We start from the raw sequence: 9,652 nt of genomic DNA, 5'->3' as shown, positions 1-9,652 counted from the left end.
GAATAGCTAGATGAAGAGATACATAGGGTGAGGTCTGGGAGTGTCCTGAGTACAGGAGCTTCTGTCCCTGTGGAGCTGGGGTGGGTCACCCTCCCAGTGTGGATGTGTTCACCAACCTGGAAGCTCTCAGAACCTTGTATTGTTGGGGTTTTATGGAGGTGTCATCATGTAGGCATGACAGATCATTTCCCCCATTTTCAGCCCTTCTCCCTTCTCAAGAGAATGGGAGGGCCAGGGCTGAAAATTGCAAGCTTCTGCTCATGCTTGGTCTTTCTGGTGACTAGCTGCCGATTCAGGAGCCATCTAGGAGTTCACCCAGCGTCGCCTCATTCAAAACAAGACGCCCCTAGTACTCTTACCACTTAGGAACTTACAAGGATCTTAGGGGTCCTGTGTCAGGTACGGGGTCAAGGACAAATAGTAGAACAAGAGTTGCTCCAAGTGTTCTCATAACTTGGAAATTACAAAGGTTTTATGAGCTCCGTGCCAAGAACCGGGGGCAGAGACCAATATATATATTTTCTATTATCTCACACTCTCACTTTATTTTTCTTTTCAAAATAGTTTTGGCTATTTTAACTATTTTGTCTTTTAATATAAACTTTAGAATAATCTTGTCTGTATCTATAACTAATCTTGGAATTTTGATGGGACTTGCGTTGAACTGGTATGTCAGTTTGGGGTAATTGACATCTTTACTATGTTGAATCTTCTGAATCTTGAACACACCACGTCTCGCCATTTATTTAGAACTTTGTTATCTTTCATCAGTGTTTTGTAGCTTTCAGGCCTGTGTATGTTTTGTTAGATTTACACCTAGTATTTTATCTTTTTTGAGACTGCAAATGTATTCTTTTCTGTGTCCGTGTGCTTATTGATGGTATAATATATAGAAAAAAGCGGTTTTTTGTATGTTTCTGTTGTGTCCTGTGACCTTGCAGAACACATTTATATATTCCAAAAATTTTTTCTTGTAGATTTTTGGAATTTTATACGTAGACAATCATGTTTGGTACAAATAAGGACAATTGTATTTCTTCCATTCGGATCTATATGCCTTTTCCCCTCCTTTCTTGTCTTACTACATTAGTTACAAATTTCAGCACTATGTTGAATAAGAGTGGTGAGAGTTGAAATCCTGCATTGTTCTCAGTCTTAGGAGGGAAGCATTCAGTTTTTCACCATTAGTCGGTTTTTTGCTTTTGGTGTATTTTTTTTTTTTTTTTTTTTGGTAGCTGTTCTTTCTTAAATTGAATTTCTACTATGTCTATTTTTCTGAGAGTTTTTATCATTAATGATTGTTAAATTTTGTCAAATTCCTTTTCAGTTTCAGCTGATATGATCATATGTAGGTTTATTGGTTGTTCTTCACCCTCCACTACTGAGAAGGAATTCATTCTTTAGGACCATGACATATATGGCTACTGCTATCTGCCCTGAAGCCAACGGTCCTGCAATGATGTCTGGTTATCAGGTCCTTGCAGGTCATTCTACATCTTTCTCAGGACACTTGCTATTCAGTTCTAACAGTGTTCTTTCAACTCTTTTTGCTTTTTAAGCTCTCTTGGGCGCATAGAAAAATCTAGAGGCTCTCCTATACGACTATGGGGCTAGGACTCTTGGGTGGTTATTGGGGTAGCATGGTAAGGGTGGAGAAACCAAAATTCTATTAAGAAGTCTCAATTCAGGCCTGTCCTTGATATGTGTGGGATATGAAGGCCTCATATTATAAGTCCAACTATACAAAAGCTATTAAAGCAACTATCAAATTCTTAAAGATATGTCCAACCTTCTTACCTTAATAAAATAACTCTATAATGACAAAAAATAAAAATATGGTTTGTATATGACTGAAAGTCAGCAAAATATCTAAGGTGGCTGAATTTAATTATTATTTTGCATATATGTGCATTTTATTGGTGGGCCAATGAGGTTTACATAAGTATTAAGATAAAGGCACACATAATTCATATATTAGTATATCTTTATTTCATAAAACTTGTTTTTTGTGTATTCATTTCAGCAAAATCACTAGTTATGTTGTTATTACCAAGGTTTTCACATAATTTGTGTGCTATTGATACCAAGGCTAAATTTTACAGTCTTTTCAAATGCATAGTGCTTCTTATGTAGTTTTTCATTAATTTCAATTTGGATAAACTTTCTTCTGCTGAGATAATAGTAAATGAAATTATCAATAAAAAATTTTAAGGATATGTCTATATTTATATTTCCACATTTCGGTGAAACCCTACCATATATGCTAACAAAATAATAATTTGTAATATGCAATATTATTGCCATGTTTAAAGGTGATATATAAAATTTGTGTTTACTGCCTAATTGGATTGTTTTGCCCCTTGAAGTTCTACCCCTTGAAGATACATATATATGCCTTCAAGGGGCAAAACTTCAAGAATTGAGTGTCAATCCTCTTTACTCAAAGGGGAAAATATATATACATATTTTATACACATAAAATATAAAATCTCAAAAGATTATTTCTGAAATTGTGGGAGTTGCTAGGCCAGTCTGAAATCCATATAGTAGGCTGTCAAGAAGAGCAGGCTGGAACTCTCCTGCACCAGCTGAAGATGAAATCCACAGGTGGAATTTCTTATTTTTCTTCTTCCTCCTTCTTTTCTTATGACATTTCAGCTGATTGAATCAAGTCCAGTCCAATATCTAGAATAACATTTCTTACTTAAAATAAATTGATTATAGACTTTAATTACATCTACAAGATACCTTCACAGCAGCACGTAGATTAGTGGTGGGATAACTGGGGTCTTCTTGTCCTCCATAATTTCATGAGCCAATTTCTGTAATAAGTCTTCTCATATATATATTTCTCCTCTTGGCTCTGTTTCTCTGGAGGACTCCAACTAGTACAGCACTTTTAAGAAAGTATACGTATTACATTTACTCTATAAAGTTTTATGGAGTTATAGAGTACATTGCATCAAAACCCAGCTTTGGGAGTAAATTCTATTAGTCCCATTCATCCATTTTATCTGCCAATCTCTGAGCTCTACAAGGGAGACCCTGAGTCTTATTCACTTTTGTACTCCAAAGCTCAGCACAGTCTTGCTGATAGAGGACGAATTCAAATTTCAATAAAAGAAAATGACCATAGTTAACATTTACTGAATGCCTAAAATATTCTAGGCAAAGTTCTAGGAACTTCATATATAGCCAACCCAGTGTCTTGGTTTGCTGGGACTGAGGGGTTTCTGAGATATGACACTTTGAGTGGTAAAACTGTAAAGATCCTAGGCAAATTGGGATGGTTCATCATTCTGTCACATGTAATAACTCCAAGCAAACTGTAGAGTAATTTACAGTCTTTAAACAATAAAACATTGTAGACTTATTGTCCTCAAATTACAAGAATACTGAGAAAAGCTCATTAGCTGTCCTTAGTCCCACTGAGTCTTCAGGTTTTCAGTAAATTCCTTACAGGCAGCAAGTTCTTTAAAATTGCTTTTTAAAAAGAAAAACAAAACTTTTTATTTTATATTGGAGTAGAGTTGATTAACAATGTTGTGTTAGTTTCAGTTGTACAACAAAGTGATTCAGTTATACATATACATGTATCTATTCTTCTTCAAATTCTTTAGAAATATGATATCACTTATGTGCGGAATCTAAAAAAATGATAGAAATGAACTTATTTACAAAACAGTAACAGACTCACAAACTTAGAGAACGAACTTATGGTTACGGGGGGCGGGGGAGAGTGGGGGGGTGCAGGCGGGAGGGATAGTTAGGGAGTTTGGGATTGACATGTACACACTGCCATATTTAAAACCAACTCAGTGCTTTGTGATGACCTAGATGGGTGGGATGGAGACGGTGGGTTGGGAAGGAGGTTCAAGAGGGAGGAGATATATGTATACATATAGCTTATTCACTATGTTGTACAGCAGAAACTAACACAACATTGGAAAGCAACTATACTCCAATAAAAAAAAATTTTTTAAAAGGATAACCAACAAGGACCTACTGTAAAAGTACTTTTTTTAAAATTACAAAATCTGTGTTTCCTCAAAATGTACAATAGGACAGGATTACAGAGCACTCTATTTCTTTACTTGGGAATATAGTTACTATTGGTAGAGGTTTTTTGGGCTGTTTCATACATTATCTCATTTAACTCTGACAAGAAATTTTGGGGGTAGAAATTACTATTCTCTTTTATAGGTGAGGAAATGGAGGCTCAGAAGAGCAAAATAATCTACTTCAAGTCACAGACAAGTGGCAAGGCAATGAACAGTGCAATTGCAGCTCTTGCCCTTTCTAAGGCTGCACAAACTGTCTCTCAAATAATAGAGAAATCTGATGTGAAGAGGGAATGTCCAAAATGTATATGCCAGTGGTTCTCCAACCAGAATCCCACCTCCAGGGGTAATCCCTTCACCAGGATAAAGAAAGGCACTGCTCTCTGGTCCCTAATTCAGTGGGGGCACATATTAGGTTTTCCAAAGATGCTCTGGCTTTTTGCTCTGGAAGCAGGACAGGGCAGGCTCGGTGTTCTATAGAACGCACATACCTTTGGGTAGAAAGTAGAGATCTCAACTTCCATTCAATCAAATGGCTCCAATTTCCATGAGTGTTTGGGGAGAAGTAAAATGCCCCAGCGCTCTCTACTACAAATTCCCTTTCAAGGTCTCCCCCTAATTAATTCATAGTCTTTGCTTTCAGAAGTGTTTGAAGGTTATAAGTCACTGGACCCTTTTGCCTCCTCAGGAAGACCGCTGGGAATATGACCCTCACATAGAGAAGACGTAGTGTAGCTGCCACGAAAACGTGCCACTCTGATCTCCTGCTGCAGGGAGCTCACTTGACTGACAGCACCAGAGGCTGTGCTCGGAATCTGGTCCTGTTTGTGCCAAAGCCACGGTCCTCATGGACTATTCCCAGCCAACGACCGTGTGTGTCACGGGTACTGAGACAGGCCTGTTCCTATCAGGTGGGGAACTTTTCTGAAGAGTGGTATTGGCTCCAGAACTTTCGACTGGCCTTCTTCAAACCTTAGAGGTTAGCTGGAGGCTGAGAATCTTCCTACCCAGCTTTCCTTTTTCCCTCCCCCCTTTACCACGGTCAGACATGAATTGCATTCTTAAAGTTCCTCCTGTCTCCATTGCTATCTTTCCCTTTTCCTTAATAGGCCTTTTCCTCAATACATCTCTTTCACGTCTACACCTGTCTTGGTGTTTGCTCCTCAGAGAACCTAAACTAACACATACAGGTACTGAATACCCACTGTCTTCAGTTTTGAGGACTTAGCCAAAATTCTAATCTGAGACAATAGGAAAAAATTGCATTTAATATCCTGCTACACATGCCATGGGTTCAAATTTTAGAGTATTTGATTTAATACCAGATATCTGAAAGCAAAGCATTTTTGGCGGTGGGGGGAGGTGGGTGGGATGGAGAGTAGATTTGTATCAATAGAACATCTGAGGAAAAATCATTTAGCCTGGACAATTCCCCAGTTTTCTAGCTCGGTTTACTTGTATAAATGGAAATGATATGGACCTAAAGAAAACCGAACAATAATAGAAGAGGGTTGTTTTGGGACTGTGAAGGCAGTTATGTGGCTTCTGAATTTATCTCTTTCTCTTACTAATGATGGTTTTGAATACAACCCTTCATCTCTCTGCATTATGCTGTCTTCATCTGAAAAGTGTAAAATTTTTTCATTATACCCAAGAGAAAAATATTATCGCTCCCATTTTGCAGATAATGAAACTAAGGCTGAGAGAGAAGAATTTAACTTGCCCAAGTTAACCCAGCTAGGAAATAATAGAATCAAGATTTGGATAGAAGGGTTGGTGGCTATAGTCTTTGCTCTTTTCATCCATTTAAAACCCTATTCAGTAATCTTTAATGTGTTTCCAGTTATTAATTTTATGGATTTATACACTTGAAATTAAAAGATAACACTTTACCTAAAAGCACGTTTTAACTGTGCATGGATTTTCTGTCAGTGAAGGGAACTACCTTATTGGACAATTGTAGTTTATTTTTCATTGGCTGCTTTACTGAGCCTCGTCAAATGTATTTGCTTTGCAGAGCTGCAGTGGATTAATCCTGAATAAGTAATTTGGAAATGTTTTTATTCATTTCTATGGAAACCATCTATTTGGATTTTCATATATCAAGATCATAGAGATTTGTCCCAGTCCAATTGCAATCTTAGTTACAGCAGTGTCGGCTTACATATGAAGGGCATAGTTTTGCTCTGATGGCCCTTCAGAAATCTGTAATTGGTGTGGAACACTGACACTAACAGAATGTGTCTTATGAGGTCCTGTGAGTTAGGCTGCTGCAGATTAGTGGAATCTTTCTTGATGGAACAAGCCTTTTGGAATTTATTAACACTCTCTGCTTCATCCATTAACTACTCACTTCTCACACACTCCATCTGGTCTTCCTTTGCTAGCGTTTTAAAGAGTCAAACCTGAATCTGAGACTTAATTGACATCCATGGTGATATATACCAGACATATTCCTTAGCTTTTTATCCCCAAACAGGACTTTTTTTTTCACTTTGGGATAACAGTACTACTTTTATATATCTTACTTCTACTGAGTAAGCTTCTATCTCTTTATTCTCAGAATACCTCATCTTGCCTCCAGTGTTACTTTACTCCCTACCCACCCCCCCCCCCCAATGGATTTAGGGCTTTCGGAGCCACAGTGTCTCTTTTCTTCTGCAGATTGCTGAGAGATTTGTGCGTTTGTGTGGGGGTGGAGACTGGGGCTGTGCAAATGCAGACCACCTGGAGATTATGAACCGTGTTTAAAGAAACAATACTGTGAGGGAGGGCCTATAGGTATAAGAATTACGTTAGAAATTTAAGCCACAGATATGAATCCTGGGAGAGTGTAAAATGAATATGCAAGAAGATATGTCTATTATCTATTTATCTATCTGTCTATCTTTTTATCTATAATCTATCATGTCCATTTGCCTGTTTATCTATCATCTCCTTTTTCTCTCTTTTATCCTTTTTTCTTTCATGTGCAATAATTTCTTAAATTTCTTAAAACATTGATTAGCTACAACCGATTTATAATTTGTAAAACAGCATCTAATATGCCAAAATATTATCAACCCAGAAATACTAGGCTTTTAATGTAGAAAGAACTCATGCCCATTTTCATGAACTTTGTTTATTCTGTTTTGTTTTTTTTTTAATTTTTATTACACCTACTGGTAGTATAGCTACATCAGCTTTCTTCTGGTATATCCTTATATTTAAATTTTGTCTCCTGTTAGGATCATAAAATGAGTTATTTTTAAACCAGTCTGACAATCTTATTCTTTTACTTGGTGTATTTAGTCCATTTATCTTTAATGAAATTACAGATATATTTGGTTTTATATCTCTCATCTTACTATTTGCTTTTAATTTGGTCTGCTTTATATTTTCTTTTTTCTCCTTTCTTGCTTTTTATAGAATTGATTAAATGTTTTCAGTATTCCATTTTCCTCCTATGCATCTGTTAATTTTACATTTATTATTATTATCATTAGTAGTTGTATAATGGTTAACCTAGAGATCACAACATGCCTTGACTTATTAAAATTATATTTTATCTCTTTCCTAATACTGCTGGAAATTTAGAACATTGAACTCTATTTACCACTCCCTCCTGTCTTTTGAATTATTCTTGTTATACATTTTAATTATCTATATATTTTAAATTTCACAATAATTCACAATTATTTTTTGTATGGTCAATACTCATTTATAGTTACTCACATATGTATCCTTTTCTGGATTCTTAATTCTTGTTTTTTTCCATGTTTCCATCTGTGATCATTGTCTTTTCCTGAAAATCTCTCTTTGGTATTTTTTTTAGTGCAGACCCACTGTTAATAAACGTCCTCAGTTTTTATTTGTCTGAAATTATCTATTGTTATTTTCAATTTTGAGGGAATTTTTTTTTTAAGAGAGATAGAAATTGGAGTTGGCTTTTATTTTCTTTCAGCACTTTAAAAGTGTTATTATAGGAGCTTCCCTGGTGGTGCAAGGGTTAAGAATCTGGCTGCAATGCAAGGGACATGGGTTCAAGCCCTGGTCTGGAAAGATCTCACATGATGCATGGCAACTAAGCCTGTGTGCCACCACTAATAAGCCTGTGCTCTAGGGCCTGTGAGCCAAAACTACTGAGCCCACGTGCCACAACTACTGAAACCTGCGTGCCTAGAGCCTGTGTTCTGCAACAAGAGAAGCCACCATATAGAGAAGCCCGCACAGTGCAACAAAGAGTAGCCCCTGTTCACCACAACTAGAGAAAGCCCGTGTGCAGCAAAGAAAACCCAACGCAGCCAACAATAAATAAATAAATTTATTTTAAAAAAATGTTATTATAAAATCTTTTGGTTTCCATCATTTCTGTTGAGAACTAAGTTGAAAGTCGCATTGTCGATCCTTTGAAAACAATATAACTCTCTTCTCTAGCTGTTTTTAAGATACTTTGTCTTGGAGACCTTCAAGATAGTGGAGGAGTAAGACATGGAGATCACCTTCCTCCCCACAAATACATCAGAAATACATCTACATGTGGAAGAACTCCTACAAAACACCTACTAAATGCTGGGAGACCTCAGACTTTCCAAAAGACAAGAAACTCCCCATGTACCTGGGTAGGGCAAAAGAAAAAAGAAAAAACACAGACAAAAGAATAGGGATGGGACCTGCACCTCTGGGAGGGAGCTGTGTAGAAGGAAAAGTTCACACACACTACGAAGCCCCTTCACTGGCGGAGATGGCGGGTGGGCGGGGGGAAGCTTCTGAGCCACGGAGGAGAGCACAGCCACAGGGGTGCGGAGGGCAAAGGGGAGAGATTCCCTCACAGAGGATCAGTGCCGACCAGCACTCACCAGCCTGAGAGGCTTGTCTGCTCACCTGACGGGGTGGGTAGGGGCTGGGAGCTGAGGCTCGGGCTTTGGAAGTCAGATGCCAGGGAGAGGACTGGGGTTGGCTGCATGAAGACAGCCTGAAGGGGGCTAGTGTACCACAGCTAGCCGGGAGGGAGTACGGAAAAAGTCTGGAACTGCTGAAGAGGCAAGAGACCATTGTTTCGGGGTGCATGAGGAGAGGGGATTCAGAGCACTGCCTAAATGAGCTCCAGAGACGGGAGCGAGCCACTGCTATCAGCATGGACACCAGAGACGGTCATGAGATGCTAAGGCTGCTGCTGCAGCCACCATGAAGCCTGTGTGCAAACACAGGTCAACTATCCATACCTCCCCTCCCAGGAGACTGGGCAGCCCTCCACTTCCAGGGTCCCGGGATCCAGGGTTCCCCAGGAGAACACATGGCGTACCTCAGGCTGGTGCAACATCACGCCGGCCTCTGCTGCCCACAGTCTCACCCTGCATTCTGTACTCCTCCCTCCCCACAGCCTGAGTGAGCCAGAGCCCCCTAACCAGCTGCTAATTTAACCCCGTCCTGTCTGGGCGGGGAACAGACGCCCTCAGGCAAGATACATGCAATGGCGGGGCCAAATCCAAAGCTGAAGCCCAGGAGCTGTGCCAACAAAGAAGAGAAAGGGAAATCTCTCCCAGCAGCCTCAGGAGCAGCAGATTAAATCTCCACAATCAACTTGATGTACCCTGCATCTGTGGAATACC

This window comes from Balaenoptera acutorostrata, chromosome 13 (assembly GCF_949987535.1).
Source record: "Balaenoptera acutorostrata chromosome 13, mBalAcu1.1, whole genome shotgun sequence".
In the NCBI taxonomy this organism is placed as follows: Eukaryota; Metazoa; Chordata; class Mammalia; order Artiodactyla; family Balaenopteridae; genus Balaenoptera; species Balaenoptera acutorostrata.
This window is presented reverse-complemented; position numbering follows the sequence as displayed.